Source organism: Taudactylus pleione, unplaced genomic scaffold (genome assembly GCF_031769625.1).
Source record: "Taudactylus pleione unplaced genomic scaffold, aTauple2 ptg000214l, whole genome shotgun sequence".
In the NCBI taxonomy this organism is placed as follows: domain Eukaryota; kingdom Metazoa; phylum Chordata; class Amphibia; order Anura; family Myobatrachidae; genus Taudactylus; species Taudactylus pleione.
The window spans coordinates 4,528,967-4,543,415 of NW_028284616.1; the positions used below are offsets into that span (position 1 = coordinate 4,528,967).

General features: G+C 44.6%; 1 protein-coding gene across 1 annotated transcript in view; it reads right to left on the reverse strand.

The window, feature by feature from the left end:
• LOC148517537 (E3 ubiquitin-protein ligase RNF170-like) overlaps window positions 1–14,449 on the reverse strand; it is a 51,982-nt gene that overhangs the window by 640 nt on the left and 36,893 nt on the right. The window lies entirely within an intron of this gene.

The following is a 14,449-nucleotide window of genomic DNA, read 5'->3' on the forward strand; positions in this document are numbered from 1 at the left end:
AGGCTACATTAGCAATAGATCTGGATCCAATACCTGCCATCAGTGCATCTGGTTTTAGACCAGTTGAGGTCCTGTGCCCACTATCAAATTACATCTCAATTCTATTTTTCCAGAATGGCAATTCCTCACTTGTACCGGGATGTTAAACTTAAAATTATTCTTTGACTAGAAAATTCCACTGTACCAACTATCCACTTAACTACAGATATGTGGACAGGTAGTGCTGGACAAACTAAAGATTACATGACTGCCAGATATTAATTTTAGAAGTATGAGGGCACACTTCAATAAAAAAAAAACCTATGAAAAACTTTTTGGAAAACAGTGATACTTCCACTTTAAGTTAATGTAGTTCACAACTGTCTTTTAATGTTTCAAAATACATTTGTGAACTACATTAACTTAAAGTGGAAGCATCACTGTTTTCCAAAATACATTTTAATTGTCCACCAGCTAAGAGTATAAGCAGGATTATGAAGGTTGCGAAAGAATGCAGACATGGGGCTATATTTTTGAAGCAATGGATTTTCAAAGTCGGAGATTAGTGGCATTTTTAGTTGTAGAACTGAAAACAATACAAACTATGTTTGGTTTTGCATTTAATAGTATTACAATTTTATATCCCGCAGCCAGAACCACAGGATTTAAAAGCCACCACTTAGTAAATATACCCCAATCCACTTAAAATATATTTGGTGTTGGAAATTATGTGTGTACAGGTGTTGATATTGCAGAGTTATATAGGTACAGTACAGGGAGCAAAGAATGCAGGTACACACTCTTAAGTACTAAGAACAACAATAGTAAACATAATCCTGATAAACTCTACAATTAACATGGAGTATAAGTGAGGTTCTTAGTACATGTTTGCCCAAAGATGTTTGCCCATCCACCACATCAAGGTGAACCCCATCAGATGGGTCCCTATCATTATATAGGCACACACCAGTGTATGACTCACACTATGAACAGCCCAGTTACTTAACCGGTGTTGGTTTATTGATCGATAACATGTATAGTCGTACTCACTATTACATGTCTAGTGGTATTGGAGTGTAACTTGAGCAGAACGGGGTCCTATAAAAGCTCACCAGCCAGTGACTGTATGGTGCTCGCAGGTAGTGGTGCAGGATGCTGGAACAGCTTTAAGCAGGTATACACTGGGGTCTCTCACAAGCTAAGCAGACTAGGTCTCTGTCTCTGACTAGGTCACTCACACACAGGTTAAGAGGCTGCAGTCACTTGTGCAGTAGCACATCAGATTGGAGATTGGGCCCTCCTGCAAACTCTGGGTCCTAGTGCCTGTACTGTATGTATGCACAGTGAGTAGCGCACTGCTTTGTAAAATTTGGTATGTAAATTTAGTTTACCCACTTTCCAATGTATCCTAGGCATACCAAAATAAATCACATCACACATGCACATGAATAACTGTCCAGTTTTAATACTTAATGCACCATAAAGTTTTACCAATCAAATTGTTTTGAAATAGTTAAACAGCAATATTTGTTAGTTTCTGCATCAATGTTACCATCACTTTTCTATAACACAACTCATATTTTAATTTACAAAAATTTGTAAAATGCTATAAGTAAATTTCAGTTTGCCAAAGAGTTTTTGTAAACACATGTCCTTATGCAATATACTGAACTGATTATTTGGAAATATAGGGGAAAATACTTGATATTTAGTACTGAGTTCGAACAAGCTTTAGCACTAGCGATTTAATAATTTTTCACATTGCTAAACACTGCGCTTAATACTAAATTGATATTGAAAACATATGACCCACTTATAAGGGGTCTATTCTTTTAGCAGATAGCAGGGCAATATGCCTTTGCACATCAACTCACCCCCACTTTGTAGTTTTTTTGTATGCAGCCCTATGCTAGTTCAAGGTTACCATAAGAGTTGCACATTACTTACTTGCAGGGCAAGCTGACTTACAGCTAACTGAATTGACCCCACTGTTTTTCTTGCATAACAATTTCTGTTAAGGCCATAATATTTAGCTTTTGTAAGCATCACACTCTAGACGTGCCCTAGGCAAACGCAGGGGGGGTTTCTGTCTGCCTGGAAACCCCCTCCCCAGCCCACACCATGACCACAATAGAAATAGTAATATAATGGAATTTTACTAGTGCTGCATGTTCTTCTCAGTATCATTAATGAAATAAATAGCACCACCTGTGGATTTTTTAACATGTATCAGACAGTAATAAATAACCTGTGCAAAAATTAGGGGATTTGGAAAACATGCACTGTTAGGGATGCACTGCTATAGAGCCCAATATTTACATATATGTCCAGGGAAGTGCTAGGTTCTTCTGCTGCTCCCCCAGACTCCCAGACTTTCGGACTTGCTCCCATGCCCTGGAATGGTGCTCACATCTAAAATTAAAACATTCAGCTCAGGAAGGATGGCCCTACTGCCACATTTAATGGCTTACTGTGATCTCTGATCCTGTATATGCTGGAATTATGACACACAATACACATTGTATGACGCATATTAAAGTGGGATAAGTGGTAATTATGCCCTCTTCATGGACAGGCCACACTCACTCTAAAATCAAGCATTTGGAAACCCCCCTCTAGAAATCCTGCGTTTGCCCACTGTGTGCTACTGTTCCCTTGTGACAGTATTTGAAAATCATGTTTTAAAACAGTAGTTCATTAATGCAGGTGGATAGGTGGTCACAGCAATATCTGGGAGACAGCAATATGATTGGTAGGAAATAAGATATCTTTTCCATTATCTCCGACATTGGATAATAGTGAACGCAGGTTGGTTAACAATCAAGAGAAGATGCAGCCAGCATTCCCAGCATCACAGTGCATTTTCCCTTCAGTAACTCCAATACGCAATCTGTATTAAATTGTACATTGAATGACTTTTGTATATCCCAAATAGAAAGCCAGTATTCCTATTGGATGTTCATTATAGTAGGCAAAACAACTAGGGGTATATTTACTAAAGTTAGAGTTTTTAGAAATGGAGATGTTGCCCATGGCAACCAATAAGATTCTAGCTATTATCTTCTAGAAGGTGCTAGTTAAATGTTAAGTAGAATCTGATTGGTTGCTATGGGCAACATGTTCCTTTCTAAAAACTCTCACTTTAGTAAATATACCCCCTAGTCCTCTGTGATGGTAGAAAGAGAAAAATTATAATGTAAGTTTACTGGTCACTATGCTGAATGGTATACTGGTTAAATGCAACATTGCCTGGGCATTTTTGGAAGCAAATGTTGTGTACACCACCACAATTTGGCCATGATAGCTTTGCTGTGGCCACAGGAACATTTTTCCATGAGAACCACTGCTTATAGTATCAATAAGTTTAATAGATGCCCAACAGGAAAAAGGATATAAATTACTTCCTGCAACATTAAAAAGGTCAGATACACTTTCAAACATTTTAACTACTGTTAAAAGACATCAATTCCTATTACATTTTTTTTTACATTTAGTGGCTTTTAGTAATATTATAAACTTTCAGTTAAATTGAAAATAAAAGAAAAACTCACCCAAATTTCATTATTTTAATGGTATATGAACAGTTCTGTACGTCAATTGTCTATAGAATAAAAGTAGTTAACAGTAACTAACCACTATTTGGTTTCTAGGGCAACTGAAATACAGTACAAAAAATGCAGTTACTGTCCAAATCTGAGTAGTCTAGAGCATCATTACACCATGGGAAACATGGTTGAGGAAACACTTCTATGGTAGAGTTTCATCTGGCTGTCTGTATGGCCGATCCACTAAACGCCCAATAGTTCGCCCTAAGAATCCCTGCAGGCAGACGATTGGTAAGTGTACACGCACTTATCATTCGTTATATGGGTCAGCCGTCACCTGGTGTGTACCCAGCTTTAGTGTGTATGTATGGACAGCTCTATCTATCTATCTATCTATATATATATATTGCTTAACTCTGTTCTCATCCCTGCTCAGACTGTAAAGCTAGGTCACACTTATCCCATGTTGACAAAACCACTCCTGCAAATAACTGAGCTGCACCAATATTTTCTTCTCTCTCATCTGTTGATTTAGATTGTTTTCCTTGCTGTCACTGGCTGATCCAGGCCTTTTAGAATACAGTATATGACGTGTGTTCGATGTAACTATAATAATGCTGCAAATAATGTTTAGATTTGCCAATGAGAAAGACTAGACAAGAGCTAGTCTGTGTGTATCCTAATGGCAAACAATCCAAAAATATTGATGCAGAAAGTAATTTTGTTTACATAGGGTGTCCAAACTCGGTAAATCTAGTTCTGGACTGTCCAGCATATAGAACTTGTGTCTCTCAAAAAAATTAGTCATACTCACCTAATAACTAAAAATAATAAAAATAAATTAAAACATGACCTATAACAAACCATTTCTGTAGTAACTACCGGAGACTGATCCGAAATATGAATAGAGTTTGCAGTAATGGCAATCCCTCAGCTTCCTCCGTAACAAGCCTTCTGAGGAAGCTGGGGGACAATACCTCAGCGAAACTCATCAAGTGATTCCTGGCTACCCTGACACCATTCCTGAACCTCTATTCAGATTTCAGGCCAGTTAAAAGGGACAACCAGCAACTATAAGGAAAGAACTTCTTGCCATAGGACCAATTGCACACTGGTAATAACCCTGACTGGAATATCCAGATTCACATTTTAGCTCAATTTTATACCCAAAGCTGCATATACCCAGTGCATGTGTTTATGCCCTATTATTTCTTATACATTTTATGTATATATTGCTATTCTGATAATGATTAAATATATGTGATAAATTTTTATCCACAAGCCATAAACATTATTTAATGTTTATTCATATATTTTCATTGAATACCTTTGAACACTCTTCTGATTGTTGGTTAATGTATTGTCACAAACCGCCACGCTGCCAATGCTGTGCGGGGTGAACGCCGGACAAGCGTTCGCTGAGGTCTCCTGTTAGGATCAGTGGTTAGCAGCATATTGTTGTAGTTCCAGTCTTGGTGGCTGTCTTGTCTCTGCACTAATTACTGCCTGTCTGTGTGCACTATCAGGTGCACACTGATTGATTCTCCTGTCTAAATACAGCCCAGGTGCTCAATAATTTCTCATTAGTGAAACTTGCTCTGGTTGGGCCCTGCTCCTGTTATATTCCAGCCAGAGCTTCTACTCCGAGTTTCTCGTACTTCCGGCTGTTCCAATCTCCTGTTTTCCAGTCGAGTTCCAGAGCCAGTCTACTGTGTTTATCTACTACCGTTTGTCCCATCCAGGCGGCGCAGTCTACATTCCACCTGCTTGTGCTGCTTGTGTCACCTAGGCGGCATGGTGCGCTTTCTCCACCTGAAGCGCCAGTCTGTGTCCAGCGCCAATGTCAACCCGGCGACATTGGCCGCTACTCAGCGGTCCAAGTGTGCACTCCAGTGCACCGCAGCCAGTGTCATCCCGGTGACGCTGGTAGCGACTCAGCATCCTCAGTGCGCAATCCAGCGCACCGTCGCCAGTGTCATCCCGGCGGCACTGGTAGCTACTCAGCATCCTCCTGCCAAGTCGTTCTGCCCTCAAGGCAACAACCAGCCCAAAGGCCGCATCACTACTTTCAGGACCTCAGGCCTCAACCAGCCCAGAGGCTGCTACCGGCCCAAAGGCCGCATTACTACTTTCAGGCCCTCAGGCCTCAACCAGCCCAGAGGCTGCAACTGGCCCCAGAGGCCACATCACAATTATACGGCCGCATCTTGCCAAGATACTCCAGCCCTCAAGGCTGTGCAGGACTGTTTCCACTAGTGACTCTGAGCCCTTAACATTATCACCGGCCAAATAGAAATTATATATCTGCAGGGTTTGTGATCTTTTCCATCATGGACCCCAGTCAGAATCCGGCTCAGGTCCTGGCTAGCCAGATCCAGATTTTGACACAAAAAGTGCAGGAACTGTTTCTCCGAGTGGAGGAAACCTGTGGTTCCACTGCATCCACTATAATGGAGCCTAAACTGAACCTACCTGACCGGTTCTCCGGAAACCGAAAAGACTTTTTAAATTTCAAAGAGAGCTGCAAACTCTATTTCGAACTCAAGCCCGGGTCCTCGGGATCAGAGACCCAGCGAGTAGGCATTGTCATTTCCCTGCTTCAAGGTGACCCACAAACTTGGGCCTTTGGGCTCCCGACCTCCAGTCCGGCTCTCTTGACTGTTGATGCGTTCTTCAAGACTACTCTACAATGACCCAGATAAGGCAGCTTTGGCAGAGGAAAGCCTCAGATCCCTTAAATAGTGTCACAATTGGTGTCTGGGAGTTACCTGACTCAGGTGATGAACTGGATTCAGCGGAGACCGGCTTGACTGGGAATCATGGATGACGTTAATATCTCTATTGCATAAGAATTGTGTAGCAGTGAGAACTGCCTTTGGTGATAAATGAAAGGAACTAGGAACTTGAAATGTTGGAGTGGGACCAGTAGGAAACTTGGAGGAACCGGACTGGGACTGGCAGGAAGGCTTGCTGAGCTGGACGGGGTTGGTAGACTTGGTGCAGCTGGGAAGCCATAAGGAGAATGATGGTAGCACAGGAGCTACTTGATGCAGCTGGGAAGCCATATGGAGAATGGTGGTAGCACGGGGGCTACTTGGTGCGGCTGGGAAGCTGTATGGAGAATGATGTCAGCACGGGAGCTACTTGGTGCGGCTGGGAAGCCGTATGGAGAATGATGGTAGCGCGGGAGCTACTTGATGAGGCTGGGAAGCCATATGGAGAATGATGGTAGATAACTGGACTCCAGGTATAATGGAGGACGACTGTAACTCAAGTTAGGTCCGGAGGGTAACTGGACTCCAGGTGTAATGGAGGACGACTGGATTATCACCGAATAGGACAAGCAGGTAAACTGGACTCCACGTAATTGGAGGATGGCTGGTTCACTGGTGTGTACCAGTAGGATATCCAAATGCACCAGGTATAGCTATTAGCAGGACTGCTAGATGAACTGGTCTGGGAACCAGCCTGTTTTCTGGGTATGCCAGGTATTGCTGTTAGCAGGATTTCTGGGTATGCCAGGTATTGCTGCAAGCAGGATTTCTGGATTTGCCAATTATTGCTGTAAGCAGGATTTCTGGATTTGCCAGGTATTGCTGTAAGCAGGTTTTGTAGCTGCACCAGGGGTTGTTGCCAGCAGGAGCCTGGGATACACTAGCACACAGAGAAACAGATATAGCACAAACTGTACACCACGGGAAGTAACAAAATGTTCAGGCCAAGAATGCTATCAGAGGAGGATATATATACCCTGGGTCTGGCAGGAATTGGTGGATACGGTCAGGTGGTCTGATAGTAGCACTCTGAGTGGTGTAGGGCACAACATGCAGAGGGAGCAATCATCTCTGCAGTACTGAGAGTCAGAACTACACCTGCAATTTCAATCAAGGCTAGCAGTGGTCACAGATAGAGGAGGGCCCAGGTGAATAATCACTGTGGAAAGGAAAGCACAGTCCAAATGCACACACAGAAGTGTTACAGCCAGTATGATTTAGAGCAGATCTCCCAGGCGAATTGCACACACAGATCCACGGAGCAGCTGGCAGAAGTAAGTCTCAAGGCAAAAGGTAAAAACTAGCCAGGGTTGTGACAAATAGGAGAATAGAGCTGCAGAAGAGTTGCACGGAGTTCCACAAATGGGCTGTTGATTCTGGGTGAAACGATCCTGCCTTGCGTAGTCAGTTCCGGTGGGGCTTGTCAGACGAAATAAAAAATATCCTGGTCCAATATCCAGCCCCATGGTCTCTGGACGATCTCATGAGCCTGGCTATTCGAATTGATCTACGGCTTCGGGAATGCAGAATGGAGAAGTTACCTCCTCAAGCCCCTAGGTCTCCGTTATGGACTGCGCCACCTGACTTTGATGAACCCATGCAACTGGGAGCGTTTCGCCTTCCCCCTGAGGAGAAACTCAGGAGACGTTCGTTGGGCTTATGCCTTTACTTCGGAGATAAAGGTCATATGGCCCAGCTTTGCCCTCTGAAGTCGGGAAAAGGCAAGGTCTAGGTGAACTTGGGGAGGTTTATCTAGGCCTTGCATCTGTCTCCCCGAAGAATTCGGTCCTGGTCCACGGTCATTCATCTGTCCAACACACAGGTTTCCGTCCCAGCATTTAATCAACAGTGGTGCAGCAGACAATTTTATGGATTTATCTTTTTTCCAAACCCTGAGTTTGACTCCACTGTCATTGTCCACGCCTGTGACAGTAATTGGATTGGATGGGTGCAGTCTTTCCAAAATCCCAGTGCTCTATCTGACTCCTCATGTGCAGCTGTCAGTCGGGGCTGTCCATCATGAGGAAGTCTCCTTTTTGCTCTTGCAGTGTCCGCTGGCTCCAGTGGTCTTGGGGTTACCCTGGTTGAAGAAGCATAACCCTGTGATCCAGTGGCAGGCCGGTGAAGTTCTGGAATGGGGCACGTCATGCTTCTCCCAATGTCTGTCTCGGCCTATCCGGCTAGCTGCTGCTGCAGTTGCTCCTTCTATTCTGGCTTCATACCGTGACCTAGCCAAAGTTTTTTTCTAAGAAAAAAGCCGATGTCCTGCCTCCTCACCGTGCCTTTGACTGCGCCATTAATTTACTGCCAGGTGCCAGCCTTCCCAAAGGACGATTATATGCCTTATCCATACCGGAGGACAAAGCCACGCAGGACTATATTCAGGAGGTCCTGGAGAAGACTTAATTCGTCCATCTAACTCCCCAGTGGGAGCGGGATTTTTCTTTGTGGAGAAAAAAGATGGATCCCTCAGACCCTGCATTGACTTCCATGGACTAAATCAAATCACAGTCAAAAATGCATATCCCTTACCACTCATCTCCGTTCTGATTGACCAACTACGAGAGGCTTCCATCTTTTCTAAAAATAGATCTTAGAGGCACATACAACCTCATTTGCATCAGAAAAGGAGATGAGTGGAAGACAGCGTTCAACACGCATTCTGGACACTTCCAAGATTTCATCAATGAGGTTCTAAGGGATTTCTTGGGAGTCTTTGCAGTGGTTTACTACGACATCCTCATCTATTCAAAGTCTGTAGAGGAACACCATGGGCACGTACGGTAGATCTTACTAAGACTCTTGTCTAATGACCTATATGCCAAACTTGAGAAGTGCGAATTTGACGTGAAAGGTGTCATTCTTGGGATATATAATCTCTTCGCAAGGCTTCTCTATGGATCCTGGCAAGGTAAAAGCCATCTTGGATTGGGAACAACCCACAACTCTGAAGGTCATCCAGTGATTCTTGGGCTTTGCTAATTATTATCGGAGGTTCATTAAGTCCTTCTCCTCGATTGTGTCACCCATTGTGGAGTTAAAGAAGAAAGGAGCAAAGGTTGCGAATTGGTCTCCTGAGGCTATTCGGGCCTTTAAAACCTTGAAGGAGGCATTTGTGTCAGCTCCTGTCCTCCGGCATCCCAATCCCGAGTTTCCTTTCATTGTCGAGGTTGATGCATCGGAAGTTGGAGTAGGTGCTATCCTATCACAGAAAGATGTCAAAGATGGCAAGCTTCACTCGTGCGCCTTTTTCTCCCGGAAATTTGATTCAACAGAGAGAAACCATGACGTGGGCAATCGAGAGCTGTTGGCCATCAAGTGGGCCTTTGAGGGCTGCAGACAATGGTTAGAGGGGGCTAATCATGTGGTGACGGTTCTCACAGACCATAAGAATCTCGCCTATTTTGAGACTGCTAAAAGGCTGAATGCGAGACAGGCCCGCTGGGCCTTATTCTTTACTCGATTCAACTATGTGATCTCCTTTAGACCGGGATCTAAGAATGTCAAGGCGGATGCCCTGTCTCAAAGTTTTTCCACCACTCATCCTCCAAGGACCTCAGAAGAGAATATTGTGCCGACTTCCAGAATCCATTTTGCTGTGACCAGGACATTGGCAGATTCTCTTAGCGCTTGCCAGTCGGCAGCCCCTCGTGAGACACTATCTGGAGTGCTCATTGTCAATGAGAGACTACACAAGGAAGTGCTAAAGGATTTTTATTCTTTCAAGACGGGGGGGGGGGTCATCCTGGCATCGCCAGAACTCTGGAGCTGATGTCCCGTTCTGTCTGGTGGCAGGTCATGTTACAGGACACTCGGGAATTCGTTTTGGCATGCGATGTCTGCTCAAAAAATAAAACTCTCCAGACTGCTCCTCAAGGATTGCTGTGTCCTCTTCCTACGCCCTCTAAGCCATGGTCCCATATTGCTATGGACTTTGTTGTCGACCTTCCATTGTCCTCACGTTGCTCTGTCATCTGGACCATTGTGGATCGGTTCTCCAAAATGGTGCACTTTGTGCCCTTGAGCAAGTTACCATCTGATAATGAGTTGTCTACATTATTTATCCACCATGTCTTCAAGCTCCATGGACTTCTAGTAGACATCGTCTCAGATCGTGGTACGCAGTTCGTTGCCCGGTTTAGGAGATGCTGCTGTGCCGATCTGAGTATCAACATCAGCCTATCCTCTGGATACCATCCACAGGCCAATGGTCAGACGGAGCGGGCCAATCAGTCGTTGGAGCAGTTCCTCCGCTGCTTCATTTCCAAATGTCAAGACGATTGGGTCCACTTCTGCCCTTTGCAGAATTTGCATACAACAACTCCTGCCATTCTGCATCCTCCTTCTCTCAGTTTTATTGCACCTATGAAACACATCCTAGGAGTAATTCATTCGAGCCTTCTACAACTGGAACTCATGTTTCTTCTTCTGTGTCAAGGCTACGGTCAGTATAGAAGAAGGTACACCATGCTCTCCTTCAAGCGTCTGGACGATCCAAGGCACGAGCAGACAAGCATCGGAGACCGTGTAATTTCAGAGTCGGTGATCTGGCGTGGCTATCTTCCAGGAACATCAATTTGCGCCAGAGGTCGCAGAAATTGGGGCCAAAATTCATCGGGCCATTTTGCATCATTGCCCAGATTAATCCCGTAGCCTTCAGGCTGAAGTTACCAAAGACCCTTAGGATCAACAACACATTTCATTATTCTCTCCTCAAGCCGGTGTTCTTTTCCTCCAGGTTCACTTCTAGACAACCAGTCAGACCTCCATCAGTGCTCGTCCAGGGCTGCCAAGTTTGTGGCGAAGATTCTGGACTCTAGATTTTCTCGTGGACATCTTCAGTTCCTGGTTCACTGGAAAGGGTATGGGCCAGAGGAGCGTTCTTTGGTGCATGCTCCCACCTTGCAGAGAAGATTCTTTGAGAACTTTCCAAACAAACCAGGCTCTAGGGGTTCCCTAACCCCTCGTCAAGGGGGGGGGGTACTGTCACAAACCGCCGCGCTGCCAATGCTGTGTGGGGTGAACGCCGGCCAAGCGTTCGCTGAAGTCTCCTCCTTCCTCCTGTTAGGATCAGTGGTTAGCAGCATATTGTTGTAGTTCCAGTCTTGGTTGCTGCTGAGCCTCTGCACTAATTACTGCCTAGGTGCACTAGCAGGTGCACACTGATTGATTCTCCTGTCTAAATACAGCCCAGGTGCTCAATAATTTCTCATTAGTGAAACTTGCTCTGGTTGGGCCCTGCTCCTGTTATATTCCAGCCAGAGCTTCTACTCCTTGCCGGTGATAAGAGTTTCTCGTACTTCCGGTTGTTCCAGTCTCATGCTTTCCAGTTCCAGAGCCAGTCTACTGTGTTTATCTACTGCAGTTTGTCCCATCCAGGCGGCGCAGTCTGCATTCCACCTGCTCGTGCTACCTAGGTGGCATGGTGCGCTTTCTCCACCTGAAGTGCCAGTCTGTGTCCAGCGCCAGTGTCAACCCAGCGACATTGGCCGCTACTCAGCGGTCCAAGTGCGCACTCCAGCGCACCGCAGCCAGCGTCAACCTGGCGATGCTGGTATCGGCTCAGCATCCTTAGTGCGCAATCCAGCGCACCGTCGCCAGTTTCATCCCGGCGGCACTGGTAGCTACTCAGCATCCTCCTGCCAAGTCGTTCTGCCCTCAAGGCAACAACCATCCCAGAGGCTGCTACCGGCCCAAAGGCCGCATCACAAATATACGGCCGCATCTTGCCAAGATACTCCAGCCCTCAAGGCTGTGCAAGACTTTTTCCACTAGTGACTCTTAGCCCTTAACATGTATATGCTCTGACTAGACTTGGAGGCCAACACTTTCTATATAGCTGCTTCAATCTCTTTAGCAATGCCATTATAGATCATATTATTGAATTAGGTAGGTGCATGGTTTTGGACATCAACCTCAAAAGGACAGGACCGGAGACTCTATGCCACACTAAATTGTGAGAAAAGGCTGGTGGGAGCATCCTGTGAGCTAGAGAGTTGGAAGACATGGTGGTTATCTCTTTGGAAAATGGCTTCTCTCCGCAAAACATAACCGATTCCACTTTTTCGAGTTTTTGTGGGCCAAGGTTAATTCCTTGTTTTTCCAAGTTGATCTGGGGAAATATAATGTGCCTAATCAACAGAACTGTTACCTACAGATTGAGGGAGCACGGTGGCTGGGGTATGATTAACTCAGTGCTAAGACACCTCAATGATGTCTTTAGAGTTTGGTTTCTTCCTTTGAAGGTGACATGGTGTTGGGGTCTGAAAGTGGGAGAGGTCAAAGTCTTCTTTAAAAAGGAGCTGGAGAGGAGAATGTTGCAATCCCACTTACTAAAGGTGCAGTCACTAATCGACTGCCCAGGTGATGTTTGTTCAGCATGGCTGAATCTGGTCAATTCCCAGAGGATCCCGCTGAATAGGGACATTGCCTAGCTCTCTTTCCATGGGAGGCTCTACATGAGGGGAAAACTGAGAAGTAGAAATACTGATGCTCGTGGCTGCCCATGGATGAAGTATCATGGGGGAGACCATAAACCATTTCTTGCTTGAATGTGCTTTCAATGTAGAGGTTTATAGAAGAGTTTCAAGAGCCTTATGCTTCCCATGACTTTAAAAGGCTGTTAGTCTGAGAGGGTTTATAGGGCACAAAAAAACCTTAAAAACACTGGCAGAATGGGCCTTGAACAGTCCATTCTGTCACAGGGGTTACTGTATAAAATTGTGCGGTTGGCTTTTCAGTTATTTATTTTTTGGTGAAGTAACCATATTTAAAAAAAATAAAAAAAATCTTTGGCCCAATATATTGTTTAAGTTAGCCAAATAATGGTTCGATATGCAAATAGTTGTTGCTGCAATATTTTTTATATAAAATATTATATTCTTATATTTATTATATTCTTCCATCTCAGCAAGAGAAGAGGGTGTGTGCAGCTGAGCTCTCAGTACATACGGAGTATCATATTACACCTAGAGTTTCCTTGTGGGCTCCGGGGTGAGGAATCCAGTGGTGATCCTTGAGTGCCTACCTCCTGGGCTGGAGTCAGAGGAGTCTGTCATGCTGGAAGGGACCACTGTTGCTAGGTTTTCCTAGGTGACTTAGGTTTGTTCGGCTTAGATGGTAGTTGGACAGCCAGTCATTGTGAGAGTGGTCTCATTGGGAAGGGCAGAGGTGGTCTCTGGAGGAGTATCAGTGGCATCAACTACAGCACAGTGCATGCCAGCCCTTGACAAGTCAGCATATTAATTCAGCAGAAGCAGTCATGGAGACAATTTTTAGCTAGTCCAGGTACCAGTTAGAGCTGGTGCTGCAGTGAAGTTTATTAGTGTGCATCTGGTCACAGATGACATTCCTGGCACAAATTAGTTTAATAGGAGTGAGAATATGACTGGACTTCAGTACTAATGGGTGCATGAGTGCCAATGACAATGCTACAATTCCTGTTAATGCAGGTAATAATATTGCTCCCAGTATGGTAAATAGTGGTAGCTAATACGGCTGTGGTTGATTCCATTCTGCCCCACATGGGGGTTAGTGGTAGTCAGTCTGCTAAAAGAAGGAATATTGTCCAGCTGAGGTGGGTGGGGAAATGAGGTGCCCAGTAAGACTGATTTTCTGTTCCATGAGCATAATACAATGTACTTTTATGCTTTAATTATCATGTAAGATTAGTGGAATTTGGATTTTGACTCTTACAATGGATTGCAAGCTGTTTGGGTTTATTGGTTCACCCATAAAGAGTAGGGCTCCTCTCTGTCATTACTGAATGCAGTTATGAGGCAAGAGAGGGTTAAAAGGTAACCGTTTAAGGATTTCCTCACTGAGGCAGATATAATCCTTTGGTTCAAAAGATACTGTCGGGAACAATCCTGTTGCTCAGGGTCAGTCATGGTAAGGCAGTATGGGATGGGGCCTGGTCTGCTCAGGTACCATTTCATAGTGATAGTATGGGGCCAGCACATATACCACCAGCTGCATATATTGGTCAGGAAAGGATACAGTATATCTATCCCGGTCAGGCTCATACCTGCCACAAGTGTCATAAATTTAGACATGGGAGTGGTGATTGTCATGTACAGAAACGCTCAAGCTGTGGTCAACTTTCTGAGGACTGCAGGAACATAAGATGCAACCTTTGTGGCATTGTCGGGC